General features: G+C 42.9%; 1 long non-coding RNA gene across 2 annotated transcripts in view; it reads right to left on the reverse strand.

Annotated features, from left to right (window-relative positions):
* The window catches only part of LOC150005647 (uncharacterized), an 80,713-nt gene that overhangs the window by 61,349 nt on the left and 2,406 nt on the right, over window positions 1-16,958 (reverse strand). For both annotated transcript variants that reach the window (XR_016511693.1, XR_016511691.1), the window contains exon 2: window positions 16,460-16,560. This is a non-coding gene — a long non-coding RNA (uncharacterized LOC150005647). The remainder of the gene's footprint in view (window positions 1-16,459; window positions 16,561-16,958) is intronic.

The following is a 16,958-nucleotide window of genomic DNA, read 5'->3' on the forward strand; positions in this document are numbered from 1 at the left end:
GAATACAATCTGCTCAGGTTTTTAACTCCACTACTCCACCAAAAAAGCTTTTATCAAGACTTCCTGTGACTGCAAAAGTCCATTTTTAGCCTTCAACCACCATTTTTATTGAAATACATTTTCCTTTGATATAACTCACTTGGTTCACTTCAAAATTCTTCACCTTTTCCTATTCAGTCTCCTTCCCAAGACTTTCCTGTCTTCCCACCTTCTAAATGATGAATGCTTCATAATCGTGTCCTGTGAACATTTCTTCTGAATTGTCAGTCTCATACAGACTCGTGGCTTTAAATACCCTTTACTGACTTCAGAATCGGTATCTCCAGACATAACTTCAGACTTGTATCTCTACCTACATGCTCAGCTTCTCCACTGAAATGCCAAATAGGTACCTCAAATTTGTCATGTCTCAAACAAGATTTGGCATTTTCACCTCCAAACCTGCTCTTGTTGGTCTCCACCAACTCAGTAATTGGCAACTCTATCTTTCCAGTTGCTAACGATAAGTCCCATGGAGATATTATCAACTCCTCTCTCACTCATACCCAATGTCTGACCTGTGAGTCCTATGGGCTATGCCTTCAAAATATAAAGAGAACACAATTTCTTCTCATCGCCTTCACCACTACCCACTGACTCAAGGAAGTGGAAAACTACTAGGAGAAGAGAAATGACATGCCATGACATGACATAGGTTTAAAAGGACTTCTGGTTCTACTAATAAGGAACTATAGGAAGTCAATGGCGAAAACAGGGAACCAACCAGCCTCTCAGTAATCTAGACACCGGATATTAGTATTTACTGCTGTATCCCCACTGCCTAGAACAGTATATGCCTTATAGTAAGTGCTTAATGAATGTTGTTGAATGAAGGAACAGCACCAGCAGATATGGGAGGAACTGGGTCAAAGATTGGGGTTTATCATGATAGCAAGTAGATTAGACAAGATACTTTCTTGGTGTAAAACACAATACAGAATACCAAAGAATATAATATGCAATAGATCAATAGATACTGAATAATCACGTTCTTGATAATGGTTAATTGCTTGCTGGCAGGAAGGCAGGAAGGAAGGCAGGAAGGAAGGAAGGAAGGAAGGAAGGAAGGAAGGAAGGAAGGAAGGAAGGAAGGAAGGGTTGACTAATAGGTAGACATTAATAGGCAGAATGGCCAAGCTGCTTCAGAAGCTTGGTCCTTTGTGAGAAGAAGAGGGGAATAGAGAAAGGGGACCCAGAGAAAGTAATGAACCCAGAATCATCACTGGAGTACCCAGTAAGAGGAATAGGGGGCACACTTGCCCCTCAAAACTTCCAACTATCAAAAAACTTACTACATTCAGAAGTGTGCTTAAACTTTCAATTTACTTAAAATATACCACATACATTATAAAGTAATAGTTTTATTTGTTCTGTGACATTGTGAAAACTCATATATTTTATTGAACCAAAAATTCAAATATCTATTAAAACATTGTTTTAACCCAACTGACAATGATAACTCACCCAATCCCTAACCCTCTAGGGTTTTGCTAACTACCCAAACTCATGATTCATATTTACACTTGCATAGCCCTTCATCACATAACACACATGTCTTACTTTTATTAGCAATTTCAGCCATGCTTGGATTTATTCTTTGCTAATATAAATAGCTGAGACCAAGATGTCTTAGTGACTTATCTAAAAGCCTCTGCTAGTTGGTTTCTCTTCATTCAGCATTCCTACAATGCTGGCTCAGAAGCTCAGGGAGAGACTGAGCAGCCACCAAAGGTGGCCTGGGGTTAGAAGTAACAGCCATGACCTGTGCAATGATAATTCAGCACTATGGACAGCAATGTGAGTGCTTGTGTGTCTCAACACCCCCCACAAGATTTTAAGTATGCTTTAATTATACCCAGAATGCACCCATATTACATCAGTGTGTGGAAGAAAGAAAATATAAAAACAGCAATAACAGGTGAGATATAGGGAATATCTAATACATGTCAAACATTGTACTAATCTATTTTATGTGTTAATATACTATGTTTAGTCCTCTCAAGGACTCTGCAAGATAGGTATTATTGTTTCCACTTATGGATGAAGAACCTAAAGTTCAGAATGACTGAGGAGCTTGCCAAATGTCAACAACTAATACACCTCCAGAGTGAGTCCTTGATCCCTTTGCTATGCCATCTGCACTCCCACATACACACATGAGTTTTCCTCCCAAGAGTCTGATGAAACCCGAGTTTAGGAGCCACCAGGTCATTCCCTGATAACAGCCAATGAGAGAAAGGCCCTACCTCAGAAAAGAAAACATGATGACCATCAGGTGCCATCCAAAGAAAGCCATCATTGTACAGGGAAGCTAAAAGGGACCTCCAAACACATGCTGCCCCCAGCCATAGCTACAGGTTGCTCACAAGGCGTCCTGGGCACTTAAACCACAATGACAGGCACAGTCCATTTACAAACACTTACCTGTTTTCAATTTCATGTCTCTGACGTCTCCATGTTTTCCCCAAGCGTAGCAGTATTCTAATCAGTCCTGCACGTCTGTTTTCACCCGTGCTGCTGAGAGCCAGCCAAACTGCCAAGTCCTTGGCCACATAAGCGCCTGGCTCCCCAAGGATTGTGCCTCATTGTCTTAAATCTAGTGAAGGCCCTTTGATCTCCCAGCTTAGACAAGATTACAGCCAAGGCTTTTTACAGTGTCCTTCCAGACTCAGCATTTCCCCTTCTCCCTGCTCCCTCCCTGTGCTCCTCTCTGGCTCTAAGCTCTCCCACCCCTTCTTCAACCCCCACTCCTGTGAGCAGCCGTATCTCTCTCTGGGCCCTCCTCTTCCCTCTGTAACACATCCCATAGAGTGCACTCTTTTTTATCCAAGCATATGTATGTGAATATTTCTCTGACTAGACTGTAAACTTACTGAAGAACAAGAACTACTTTTTAAGGAGGCAGCCTTGATTCTTAGGACTACCCCAATTTTAAGCATCTTTCTTTTGACTTTCTATACACCTACGTTCTTATTAGTCAATGGATTCTAATTTTGATACATAAATCATGGTTACCACACTCACAACTTTGGATCTCTCACACTGAGTATCTCCCATTACTCTAGGACACTACCTCCCAAAACACACACACACACACATGTCAGCACATAGGTATATGTATGCATGAGTGTGTGCATTTGGATCTGTGTCTATATGGTACTATTTCTGATGCTCAATTGTTAACTTACTAAAGGTAGGGGATGTGTCTACTTCTTCCCTGAATTTCTAAACTCTGGTGTTGTTCCAGGCACATAGAATGTGGCCAGGTATCTGAAAGGTAGATCTAAAACCAGAACATAGATACTATCTATAATTTTCTTGTTTTGTAGTATCTTGATCTAGTTTTGGTATCAGAGTAGTCCTGGCCTGGTAGAATGAGTCTGGAAGTGTTCCTACCTCTTCAATTCTTTGGAATAGTTTGAGAAGATCAAGTATTAATTTTTCTTTGACACTGGTCTTAGCAATATCTTTTTAGATATGTCTCCTTGAGTAAAAGCCACAAAAGCAAAAATCAACAAATGGGACTTCATCAAACTATAAAGCTTTTGCACAGCAAAAGAAACCATCAACAAAATGAAAATGCACCCTACTGAATGGGAAAAGATATTTGAAAATAATATATCTAATAAGGGGTTAATACTTAAAATATATAAAGAACTCACACAGCTCAACATCAAAAAAAAAAAAAAGCAAACAATTCAATTAACAAATGGACCAAGGACCTGAATAGACAGTTTTCCAAAGAAGACATACAGGTGGCCAACAGATATATAAAAAGATGCTCAACATCACTAGTCATTAGGAAAATGCAAGTCAAAACCACAATGACATATCACCCTATGCCTGTAAGAATGGCTGTTATCAAAAAGACAGTAAATAACAACTGTTGGCAAGCATATGGAGAAAAAGAGAACGCCTGTAGTTTGGTTTGTTAATTGGTGCAGCCACTATGAAAACAGTATGGAGGCTCCTCAAAAAATTAAAAATAAAACTACCATATAATAAAGCAATTCCATTTGTGGGTATTTATCCAAAGATAATGAAACCCTGCCTCAAAACGATATATGCACTCTTATGTTCATTGCAGCATTTTTACAATAGTCAAGGAATGAAATCAACCTATCAGCTTAGTATCCATCAGTAGGTGAATGGATATATATAGAGATAAAGATATATATTCTTTATACACATACACATACACATACAATGGAATATTACTCAGCCACAAAAAAGAACAAAATATTTCCATTTGCAATAACATGGATAAACCTAGAGGATATTATGCTACATGAAATAAGTCAGAGAGAGAAAGACAAACACCATTAGATTTCACTTATATGTGGAATCTAAAAATTAAAACAAATAATCAAAACAGAAACAGACTCATAGATACAGAGAACAAACTGAGGGTTGCCAGAGGAAAAAAGAATGGGGGGGATGGGCAAAAAGGGTGAAGAGGGTTAAGAGGTACAAACTTCCCATTGTAAAATATTAAGTACAGCATAGGAAATGGAGTCAATATCATAATAACTTTTTATGATGACAGATGGTGATTCCTTTGCAAACTATATAAATACTGAATCACTGTGTTGTGCATAATATAATATTGTATGTCAACCCTCCTTTAATTTTTAAATGCCAGAAGAAATATTAATAAACAAATAAAGGCATAACATTGTATCGGATTATTTAAGTACGGAAATGAGAATAACTGTCACATGAGCCTATCTGAGGGGAGCATATCCAGCTAAGTCCAGCCTTTCTGTGTTTGCTGCTACAGAGCTGGGAGACAGCGCCAAATCACCAAACCCACTCCCTCTCCTGCCAAGAAGGGTCTTGGATAGGAAAGACCTTTACACCGAGCACCGCAAACGACTCACCCACAGACTCCCACTGATCACCTTCTTCTACATGCCAGACCCTCCAGAATAAGAAAGTAATGAGGTTTAATTTATAGCTGCTCTTAAAAAATACTGAAGAAAGGAGAACTCATATGTAGGAGATGAAAAAAGAGGGTAAACTGTTTTTGCTGAATACCTACTGTGTGCCAGGTTTATTGTACGTGATATCTCATATAAGCATCAGAATGACTGTGAGAGAAAGAAATCGTTTTCTGCATCCCAGGGAGCGCTAGAAAGATCTGAGCCCTGGTCTGAGGGTCTAACAAGCAGCTTCAGGCTTGTAACCCTGTGCGATGCAAGACTGGTCATACTAGCATCCCTGCTCCACTCACTGGAAGTTTTCCTTTCTTCTACAGGCCTTCAGAGCTAGTAAGCCCATTTGAACACATAGCACAGTATCATCTAGTTATGTTTCTTTATGATAGTAAAGATTTCCTCATAACATTAAATGCCACTTAAAGGAGTACGGAGGCTGAGGCTGAGCAGATTAGCCAAATTAGGGTGTAAACGCCAACTCTCAGCGCTGTATCCCCAAGGCGAAGTAAAATGCGTGGTAGTGGCTATCCCAATCCTCAATGAAACGCAGCTTTCTAAAACGTGACCCATATAAAAAAATACTACACTGCTTAAATTATGTTGGCTTGGGGCTGGTTGTATGTTTTCTATTGGAGTTAATACCATACTCGGAAGTGCAGGAGCTTAAGCCAGGTATCTAATACAGGGGACCGCTTGGGTGAACCAAAACTGACAACAGCAATGCACGCCACACAGTGTGACTCACATTACATTGTTTTGGGTCCTCACTGGGTCTTTGCTTTGCAGTGTGGACTCCTTCACCGCTGGCCTCGGATCTGGGTGACCAGAGCAGAGAAGCAGAAGTTGGAGGAGTAGACGGAGCTAGTGTGTGTCCTCCAGACTTTGCTCTTCGGGAGGCCCTGCCACTACCTTCACGACACTGTCATATCCCAGCCCTGTGTTTCAATTCCAGGCCTGGAAAAGGCAGCCTCCCAAGGCTCCAGGCTCCCACCTTCTGCTGCACGATTCAGCATGCCCGCCCTATGTCGGAGAATTGCGGTTCTAAAAGAGACAAGAGCTAGGCTCACCTTCCGCTGTGTATGATCTCTATACAAATAGCTGATACTTATCAAACATGATGATGTGCCTTGCACTGGACCAAGCTTATTATGTGAATGATTTTACTTACTCTGCACAGCTTAATTAGGCATATACTTTTCTTACTCCCACTTTACAAATAATGAACCTGACACAATTCTAGAAGACAAATTCCACAAGGATGTCGTCTTATGTGGCTGTAACTCCAGGGCCTAGAATAGTGCCTGGCATATAAGCATGCAAGAAATAATCGTTGAGAAGGGTGATGTCATTGACATGGCGGAATAAAGATTTTCTACCATCCCCTCCTCCAAAGAAGACCGATTTAGACAATCAGTCACGGACGACAGTGCCTCTGTGGAAGTCCAAGAGCCCACTGGAGGAGTTCCAGCACACCATTGGGACAAAATAAAATCTGAGATTAGATGCACTAAAGAGGGTTACAGGAACAGTGTCACTGTACCTATGTCACCCCTTCCCCAAGGCAGCACAGCTCAGTGCCAAGAGAAACCTTGGCCCGTGATTTCTCCCGCAAGGGACAGTAAGATTATGTGAGCGGATGCTCAGCACCTCCAGCTGTGTGGGGCACCATCAAAAAGACCCGGGTCTTCCTCGCCCCACTCAGAACACTGGAGTGTGCTGCGTGACTGCAGAGTGGGAAGCAGCTGGGAAAACAGCTGCCTGGGCTCTTGGAGGACACCAAAGAGACACGGATCCTACATACCACGCTGCAGACTGCAACAGGAGCGCACCCGGGAGTCACTGGGAAACCCGCCGAGGCCTCCCCCAACCGGTCTGAAGGCAAACCCAAGGTTCCCTGACCTCAAGCACACACACCCCGCCCTCTGGCCAGCTCCCTGAGCACGCCCTCTACGGTGGCAGAACAGTGAGTACAAGCCTCTGCGGACAGTGAGTGAGTGCCTGCAGAAAGCTAGCCCAGCCCTGAGGGACTGCGGGGAAGCCACATATCTGAGCATTCAGCCCAGGCCTAGCAAAAGCAAACGGGAGGCTGTCGGCACCAAGGCTGGCTGTGCAGGATTGAGAGGAGGTGTACAGTCTTCAGAATTTACCTCCAAGAGGGAACAAAAAGTGTGGGGCCGAAGCACCAACAGAAGAGACCTGAGAAAGTCTCGGAATTCCCAATGAGGACGGAAGTCAGTTCTCCCCCAAAGTCAGTCAGTAGCGACTAGAGGAGTGACTGCTTCTTCAAATGTGAAGAGAGCAATACTAAACTTCATTTTTAAAAATGAAACCACCAAAGGAACACAATAATTTTTCCATAGCCAACCTCAAAGATATGGAGATCTGCAATTTGCCCAGTAAAAAATACAAAATAGTCATTTTAAGGAAGCTCGGGGAACTACAAGATAACATAGAAAGATAACACAATCAGAAAAACAATAAAATTAGAAGTTAAACAAAGAGCTAGAAGTAACTAAAAATAACAAACAAATTCTGGAGCTAAAGAACAAAAAATAAAATGAAAAATGCAATGCAGAGCATCGGCAGCAAACGGGATTGGACGGAAGGCATCATCTCTGAGATCTTCTGAAATTACTCAGTAAGAGGACAACAAAGACAGAAAGAGTGAAAGTGACTGAAGAAAGCCTGCGTGAACGGTGCAGTAAAAGAAACAACCACGCATTTTTGGAGTTCCAGAAGAAGAGAGACAGAAAAGCGCAGGAAGCTTATTTAAAGAAATAATGGCTAAAAATTTCCCCAAACTGGGGAAAGGTTGGACATCCAAGTTCATGAAGCTGGTCTCCAAACAACAGCAACACAAAAAGATTTTCTCAAAGACACGTTATAATGAAACCGTCTAAAATCGGAGGCATAATGGTGGAAAGAAGGGGAAGGGGCCAGTCAGACCACCTGTATGAACGACCCGTGGATATGAGGGCTGATTGTGGGAGCAGGGTTGTAGACTGGGTGGAGGAGGGCAAAGGGGGGAAATTTGGGACACCTGTAATAGAGTAACTAAAAAATGTGTGTTTGTAAAAAAATAAATAAATAAAAGACAAAGAGATCATTTTAAAACAAGAGAAAAAAGAATCCCTCACATACAAGGGAATGCCCACAGGGTTACCAGGGAATATCTCAGCAGAAACCTAGCAGGTCAGGAACAAGTGTGATAATATATTCAAAGTGCTGGGAGAAAACCTGGCCAACCAAAAATACTTTCCTTGGCAAGTTTGTCCTTCAGAAATAAAGGGTAGATGTCAGCTATGCCCACGCTGACCTTGACTAGGAGGTCCAAGTTAGTGGTCAATTTGATAGCATAGTGCCAGGGACAATGCACAGAATCGGGAAGGATACAGACCTGAGTCCTGGTCCCAGGTCGACAGCTTACAAAGTGCCATTAGACAAATCACTTAACCCTTCTTAGCTTCAATTTCCTCATCTGTAAAGTGGAAATACATGACAGTATCTACTTTTTAGTGTGTTGACAGTTATTCTAATACTTAATAATAATACTGAACTTCACCATACCTAAAAGAAAACAGTAGTCTCAAGTTCACAGAGTTCAGGCAAAAATTAAGGGAAACCATAAACTGTGGAATCACTCTCCAAACTCAAGAGAACTATGCAAATGTAAGTCAACAGCAACAGCAATTATCTCCCTTACCCTCACACAATACAGAAGGGTTGAGAGAGGCAGGACAGATTTCCCAACATTAGTTCTTGACACGGCTTCCATGACCTCTTGCCAGGGTAGGTTTAGGTCTATCTGCCCTTTGTCTGTGGCACCGAGCTCACTGAGCCTTGGGGCCACTAGCCAATGCTCACACGAAAGATTTTAGATCAGGACGTTTCTGGCATGGCCTTAACACCAGGTTATTTGTGTCCCTGTACCCCTATCTGCAGGAGTTAGCAGGAGTTATAGTGAAACTGGCATCGTGCCCCTGCCCCACAGCCCAGCCAGATTTTCCAGTCTTTGCTGAAATAACCACACCTGTGTCATCTGCTTTGGTTCAGGGCCCACAACCAAGGGATCTTATTCAAGTGGGCCTGACCTAATCACATGAGCCCTTCAGAAGAAGAAAGTGTTTCTCCTGTTGATCACGGAAGAAGCCGCCAGAGATTCCACACACAACAAGGGGTCAGTGCCTCAGTGCTGGCTTGCAGATTGAGGGACCGCATGTCAGGGAAGACAGGCAGCTGCAAATGCTAAGAGGAGTTCCCAGCTAACCCCCAGCAAACACAAGGACCTCAGCCCGATGACCTTGGAAAACCGAATTCTGCCAACATGAATGAGCTGGGAAGTGATTCTTCCCACAGTTCCCGGAGCAGGACCTAGATGCGCTGACACTTTGTTTTTGGCCTTGTGAGTCCTCAGCAGAGATACCACCATGCTGTGCAAGGCTTCTGACCTAGAGAGCTGGGAACTCAAAAATAAGTTGTTTTTAAGTTGCTGAGTTGGTGGGAACATCTTAAACATTGATAGAAAAATAACACAAATTTATTTACCTGAAGTATTTCATAGATGTTTTCATTAAAAGGACAAGAAAATTGGGAAATTTTTGTGTTTCATTTTTTTAAGCACTAATTGTTTGTTTTATGAAAGAGAAAACAAAACAAAATATATACTATAATCACAATTTTGTTTTGTATGCATAGAAGAAAGACTGCATGAAAATATATCAAAATGCCATCAGAGGTAATATCTGGTAAAAGGATTATTTTAAATTTCTCCCTTATACTTTTCTGATCCAATATTTCCAAAATGAGGGTATATTACTTTAACAAGCAGAAATAAAATCAGCAATACTTCAACAAATGCCAAGAACAGAGCATCTGGTTTTGAGGAGCTGCTAAAGTATTTCAGCTAGTTTATCAATAAGATGGGAGAGAACACTTAGACAGCATCTTTATACGAATATTATAAATTAAGCTCTGTTGTGGAATAAAAATCCATAAACACAAGGCAAACACAATGGGACTGTTGTGCCTCCAACCACTTCGGGGCCGGTCCCAGACGGGACATTAATTCTGGAGGCTGCGTGCGCCTGCCCCATTTGGCAACCGAGCAGCCCAGCCTCAGCTGCCGCGACCAAGCCTTGGAAATGCTGCAATATTAGCCTGCGCTGCTAATCCTGCTAATGCACTCACAATCTATTTGACAGGCTGCCGATCACATCCCCGCTGTCAGGGCCAGCAGCCTTCGGAGGTGGCTGTGACGAGGGGATTACTGGAAGGACCCGCGGGACAGCCCGGCCGGCCCTCCCTCTGCTGCGTGGGGACCAGCTCTGCAGATAGGCCGCATACCACAGAGGGCGCGGGACAGAAGCGCCTCTTCAATAGGGACCCCTTGGCACAGAGGTACCAGAGGGAGATGGTCACCGACCCTGAGGGAAGTGTTTCTGACAGCCTGTCGTTCCCCGTGTCTCATCAGGGAGAAAGGAAAGAAGGCAAGGTGAAGGGACAGCTCCCAGGGATTAGGTTTCTGGATCGCTCCTTGATAGCGAGCTCCCCTCCCCTGCAGAGACCCTGTGTGCTATAGAAAGCTAGGAAAGTTCTGGCCTCTGGGGCTGAGTCAGAGCGCAGCCCTGCCCCGCCTTCCCCTGTCCCCACCAGGCGCCTCAGCCAGTGGTTGACACTTCATAAAAGCCACATTTACAGCTTCATCTTCATTAAATTAGCAGGATTGCTTTATTTGCCTTCTAAATGTTCAGGGGGTTCCTTTGAAATGTTTCATTTTATATACAAGGTAAAATGAAAATAAAAGGTACAGTCTTCATGCTAGATTATAATTATTTGAAGAAGAAAAAAAAGCAATATAGGATTTTCCCTAGAGCAAGGCTGCTGTTCCCTTTTCTGAAAAAGTCCCCTCTAGTGGCCCCGCGGACTTGCTGGAGCAGGGCCCAGGCGGCTGTGGACAGCCCCTTGTCCTCCAGGTCACACACGTTCACCACCCAAGTGACCGGAAGGCTTATCCCAGAAGGACGGTTAAGCAGTCACCTTCTTTCCCCATTTCCTGGGAAGTTTTCCTTATTCCTGTAACGGGGCCAAGGCTGTTCCCGGGGGTCCAGCTTAGCTAGGAACGTCTCCTCAGGCTTGGGGGCCACAGAAGACACTGGGAACGCTGACATATGCAGAATTGGCCCATGTCCCCAAGGAGCCTGCAATCTACCAGTAAACAGACAGTGTAATACCGCATTAGAAGTGCAATGACTGAAGTTTCTGCAAAAGCACACGGGAGAGGTCTCCAGTCCAGAATGCAAGGGCGAGAGCGTCTGATCTGGGTGACCTTGCTCAGGCTGCCTTCTTCAGCTGGATGTCATGGGCACCTCAACTGCAAGATGACCCTCTGAAGGGCAGTGGGAAGTCTCAGCCATGCCACATCACATCACTGACAGCACCCGGAGACCGCACTCCCCACGCTGCCACCAGCCCTGACAACGTGCCCAGCTTAGGTACTGCAATGTCATTCAGGCTCACAGGCTTATACCCTAGCTGGCAGGAGGTACAGAAATGCGGAGGAACTTCTTAGAGATCACACTGCCGGGTCACACAGACTATCCTCTTCTGATGGAAGAGAGGCGTGAGAAGCCTAGTGCAGACAGGCGGGGGTCAGCCACGGAACCCTGCTCCCCTGCTCCCGGAGGGCCCTCCCTCCTGCATGACACACCTTGGCAGGTGGCCCCATGGAGCAGGAGGACATCTCTGCCTTGCGCTTACAGGTGCGGACTAGGCCCCAGCCTCCCTCACTCCTGTTCTATGCTCAGCAACCCTCAGGAGGCCCATCGCTTTTCCAGCCCACCAGACTCAGCTGCTCCCTCCCTCCCCAGGAAGGGTTAAAGCCCAGCGCTGCTCCTGCTTCTGCTTCAGGGCAGGGCCTCCTCGGATGACTCTCTAGAGGTTACAGAGAGGCAGTTCAGGGCCCTGTGAGTCAGAGACTTTGGATTCTGAAGAATCTGGATTTGAAGGCTGGTCCTACGACATATTTTGTCACCTTGTGCAAATGTGCACTTCTGAGCCTCCATTTCCTCAAATAAAAAAAAATATGAATAGCATCTGTAATGTCAATCTCTCAGTACAGTGTTCTGTATATGGAAATAACTCAATAAATGGTAGCTATAGGGTACCTCCTCCCACCAGGCCTGCATTCTAAACCTCAGCTCCCACCAAGGAATGAAGGGCTCTCATGAGACAGTGAGAAAGTCCAGGCCCTTGGGGAGCAGGTAGGGATTTGTCTGTTTGCAGAGGGAGGGGGACTCTTGTAGGTGTCTCTGAAATCACCCTGCCAACAGCAGTACTTTCAAGTAAGGCAGTTTCTGTTCGGCACCTACAGACATGCCTGCCAGGCCAGAAGGAACCATGCCCCGGGGGCCCCGTGCGGCACACGGCCAGCTTTGCGCCCAGCTTTCTGAGTGCACAGTTATACAGGGGTTTTCTGGGCACCTCAGAGGGCCTGGTGGCAGCCAAGCCGCCGAGGACAATTGCCCCATTGTGGAAAACAATGACACCAGCAAGCTGGAAAAGGCAGAAAGCCTTCACCTGGCTTCCTCAGAGGCTGCAGTAACAGATCCTCACTGATCCTTCCATGCCCTCCTGGCTCATACTTAGTGTGCTGCTCTGAGTCATTTATATGGCAGGGAAGTAAACTGGTAATAGACACACAAAGGACACTCTGAACATGGCTTTACACTTCCTCTGCCAGTCAGAATGGTGCTTTGCAGCCAGTTGGGAAATGACCTTACCATCCTATCCACAGCTACAGTCCATGTCATCCCCAGCTCTGGCTCACTCCCTGAAGAGTATGAATAGAAGATAAAATCTGCAGGGCGTCTTTGTGAGTTACTCGCCACATCTAAGAACCAGTTCAAAGCCAGAGGGAGGGATCCTGCCCACCACGACAGCGGCCAGTGGCGGAAGGGTTTCTTGTCTCCCACCAACAGCTTTATGCAGAAATCCCCATTTTAGCACAGCAACGCATCGGTGTGTTCCATCCAGCACCATGACCCTCTTCCTCTGAAACCTGAAATGTGTTTGCTGTAATCATTTCTCTAGAAATAACCATTTATGATTCAAACCTTTGTGTTCATGATCTTGAAATTTGTGCTTTTGTAATTGTTCTCATTTTGAGGGCAGGTGGTTTACTTTTATTGTGCTTCTGGGACAAGTCCGAGTATTCACATGCTTCAGCATGTTTCCTAAACGTGAGATTGATTTTCTAATTACTGCTCTTTCGATCCACGGATGTCTGCCACACAGCCCTGTAAACCATATGCAAGGCTTCTGCCTGCATCCGCAGGGAGACATCACCAGCCGCCTGGGAACTAGAGTTGGAGCATCCCGGAGGGAAACATGAATTTTGTTCTTACTCAGAGCAAAAATGGAGGTAGCCAACCCTGTAAATGAAGTCTGAAAATTTTTATAGCTGTCCCAAGCAGTCTTTGGTTCTCTTTTTTTGAAGACATTTTTGAGACCAGAAGGAGCCGAAAAGCTAGGAGCCTCTGCAGATACTTTTTAAAGACTAGATAAAAAAGACGTGAGTAATATTTAGCAATATTATCTACATTTATGGCACACATTTAATTTTTTAATTTAAAAAAAAAACTGTACCCAGTCAGGGCACATGACTAGGTTGCACGTCAGGTCCCCAGTTAGGGCCATGTGAGAGGCAACCACACAGTGATGTTTCTCTCCCTCTCTTTCTCCTTTCCCCTCTCTCTAATAAATAAATAAATAAATAAATAAATAAATAGAATTGTTTGGAAAATAAATAAATAAATCCTAAAAAATAAATAAATAAAACTGTAGAAGTTAGAAGAGATAAGTATTTTTGGTCTAATTGGCAGGTAAGGAAGTTGACTCCCTAAGGTGCTCTGGGACTTGACTGAGGTGACCCAGCAAAGCTCAGCAATAAACCTTGTGCTGAGACAAATGTCTCCTGCTTCACAGTCCCTCTTGTCCCAGGGATCCACTTAAGTCCACCCAGACTTACAGAAGTAAATGTTGAATTGTATCTGGAGAAAACAAGAACTGTCTCTCAATTTGTATGATATCCGCACTTAGCCGATACTCTGGCATGAGTCAGATCGTAACCAATAACTAATATTAATTGGAGAGAAGTTTTTGCTTTAATAATTATATCTCATTCTAAGATAATGCTGAGAAATCTACAAGGCACGATTTTAGAAGAGAAAAACATCCTACCCATTTAGGAGAAACACTTTGACAGTGAAGGAAACTAACCTAATACTTTAGGAAATTTGGGGTAGATTCCTGAAATTCCATTGCCAAAAATTTAATGAGGCTTAAAATTCTAAAGACAAATTTATATTAAAATTATGATCTGAAAACCAGACAAGAGAGTAGGGTGAAAAAGAAAACCATGCTCCCAACCACCAGATATACTAGATTTTTTCTTTTCTTAAACAAAATAATAAAAGACTCAACGTTATTTGGTCAAAACTCAAAAAGTTGCAGCTAATATAAAAATATCAATGGCTCTTTTTTGTCCACAGGGACCCTACCTGCCAACTTTTGGGAGCGGATAAAAGTTTTCTAACTTTATAATAAAAGAACACTCCAAAGCATTTTATGTCAGAACAGGAAGTGATCATTTTCCCTTACAAATTGAAAGGTAAGACAATGCATCAGAGTGGCAGCCCAGGACCACCTTAGAAAAACAAAATGGGAAGTGATCTCAGAAAGTAGGAATTTGTGGAAAAATTTGTCACTTGGTGTATACTTTTGTAAGACAACTACTGGTTCACTTACACAACAAAATAGATTCAAAAAGCCTCAAATTACCAGTCGGCAAAGACTGAATGGGAAGCCTGAGCTGCTGTCCTTGTCTGGCTTTAAAAAGCTGTTCCTCCGGTCCTTGTGAGAAAAGTTAGTGGGGAACCAAACGCATATTATGACCCAGGGTAATAAGGCCTTCTATCCACCCACCAGTAGAAGCCATGTAGAGCAATAACAAGAACAACACAAAGACTCTGCGTGTCCCAGTCTGGGAGGTGTCAGCGGAGGCAGAGGAGGGGCAGGGGCAGGGAGAGTCTGAAATCTCGAGTAGCAAAGCAGCAATTTCTTTTTTCCTACCCATCACAGCAAGTCATAGGAGACTTACTAAAACAGGTTTAAATAAGATCCAGAGTCTCATAACATAACACCAAAAACTTCAGGGATACAATAGGAAATCAAATGTCACCGAGAACTGGGAAAATCTCCACTTGAAAGAGAAAAGATAATCAACAGACATCAACATCAAGATGACACAGATGTTGGAATTATCCACAAGAATTTTAAAGCTGCCATCATAAAAATGCTTCAGCGAACAATTAGGAAACCCTGAAACAACAAAAAGTAGAAAAATCTTAGCAAAGAAATGGAATATAGAAAGAAAAGCCATATGCAGATTTTAGAATTCAAAAAAAATACAATTACTGAGATTTTTTAAAGCCTCAAAAGAAGAATGGGGGGGGGTATAGGAAAGAATGACTAAACTGGAAGACAGAACAATAGAAATTATCCAAACTAAACAGCAAAGAGAAAACAGACTGAAAAAAATTAATAAACAGAATCTCAAATACCTGTGGGACTGTAACAACAGTTGTAATACTTATGTCATTGGAGTCAAAGAAATAGAGAAGAAAAAGAGTGGAGTTAAAAATATTTTAGGACAGATTATGGGTAAACTTCTTCCAAATATGGAAAAGAAATAACGGCTTAAAATTTTTCAAGTATGGAAAGAGAAATAAACCTATAGATTTAAAAATCTTAGCAAACCCCCAAAAGAATAAAACCAAAAAAATCCATACCAAAAGTCATCAAATCAAACTTCTGAAAATTGAAGAATTAAAGACAAAGAAAATATCCTGAAAGCAACCAGAGAAATGACACCTTACATGTAAAGGAAAACAATTCAAGTGACAGTAGATTTCTCATCAGACGCCATGAAAGCCAGTGGAGGTAGCACAATATTTTTCAGGTGCTGAAAAGAAAGAACTGTCGACCCAGAATTCTGTGCGGGGTGAACTTGTCCTTCCAGAATGAAGGAAAAATAAAACTATTCTCAGATGAAGAAAAATTAAGAGAAGTTTTACCACCAAACCTGCCCTAAAAAAAAGACTTCAAAAAAGTTGTGAAAACAGAAAGGAAATAATAAAAAAGAAAACCTGGAACAGGAAGAAGGAAAAAACAATGGAAAAAGCAAAAGCATGGCTAATGCAGTAGACTTTCCCTCTTCTCTTGAGTTGTCTAATTTGATGGTCAAAGCAAAGAGTATGGAGTTGTCTGACTTTGGTCTTCAATGTACATAAAGGAAATATATAAGACTATTATGTCACAGGCAGGCAAGATAAAAGGGATTAAAAGAAGCTGTCTTGGCCAGTTCAGGCTGCTGGAACACAATACCATAGACTCATTGGCATAAACAACAGACATTTATTTCTTACATTTCCAGGGGCTGGAAGTCCAAAATCAAGGTGCCAGCAGATCCGGTGTCTGGAGAGGGTTGTCTTCCTGGTTAATAGATGGCTCTCTTCTTGCTATTTCCCTACGTGGTAGAGAGCAGAAAGACAGGAAGCAAGCTCTCTCGTGACTCTCCTTCGAAGGGCACCAATACAATTTATAAGGGGTCCAACCCTCATAAACTAAATAACTCCGAAAGACCCCACCTCCTAAAACTTTCACCTTAGAAGTGAGGGTTTCAACAGAGGGATTTAGTGGGGGCAAACAAATATTTTAGTCCATAACGGGAGGTAAGGTTTCTGCACTTCACTCAAATTTGATGAAATGCTGACAACTGTAGATCTTTGTGGTGATAATATAAATTCTGTACCTCAATTGTGGTAGTGGTTATAAAAATCTGCCTGTTCCTATTGCTATTTACAAAATAGCACAAAACTATACATACATATTGTACTGTATCAATTTTCTGATTATGATACTGGA

This window comes from Furipterus horrens, unplaced genomic scaffold (assembly GCF_987537825.1).
Source record: "Furipterus horrens unplaced genomic scaffold, mFurHor1.1.pri manual_scaffold_6, whole genome shotgun sequence".
Classification (NCBI taxonomy): Eukaryota; Metazoa; Chordata; class Mammalia; order Chiroptera; family Furipteridae; genus Furipterus; species Furipterus horrens.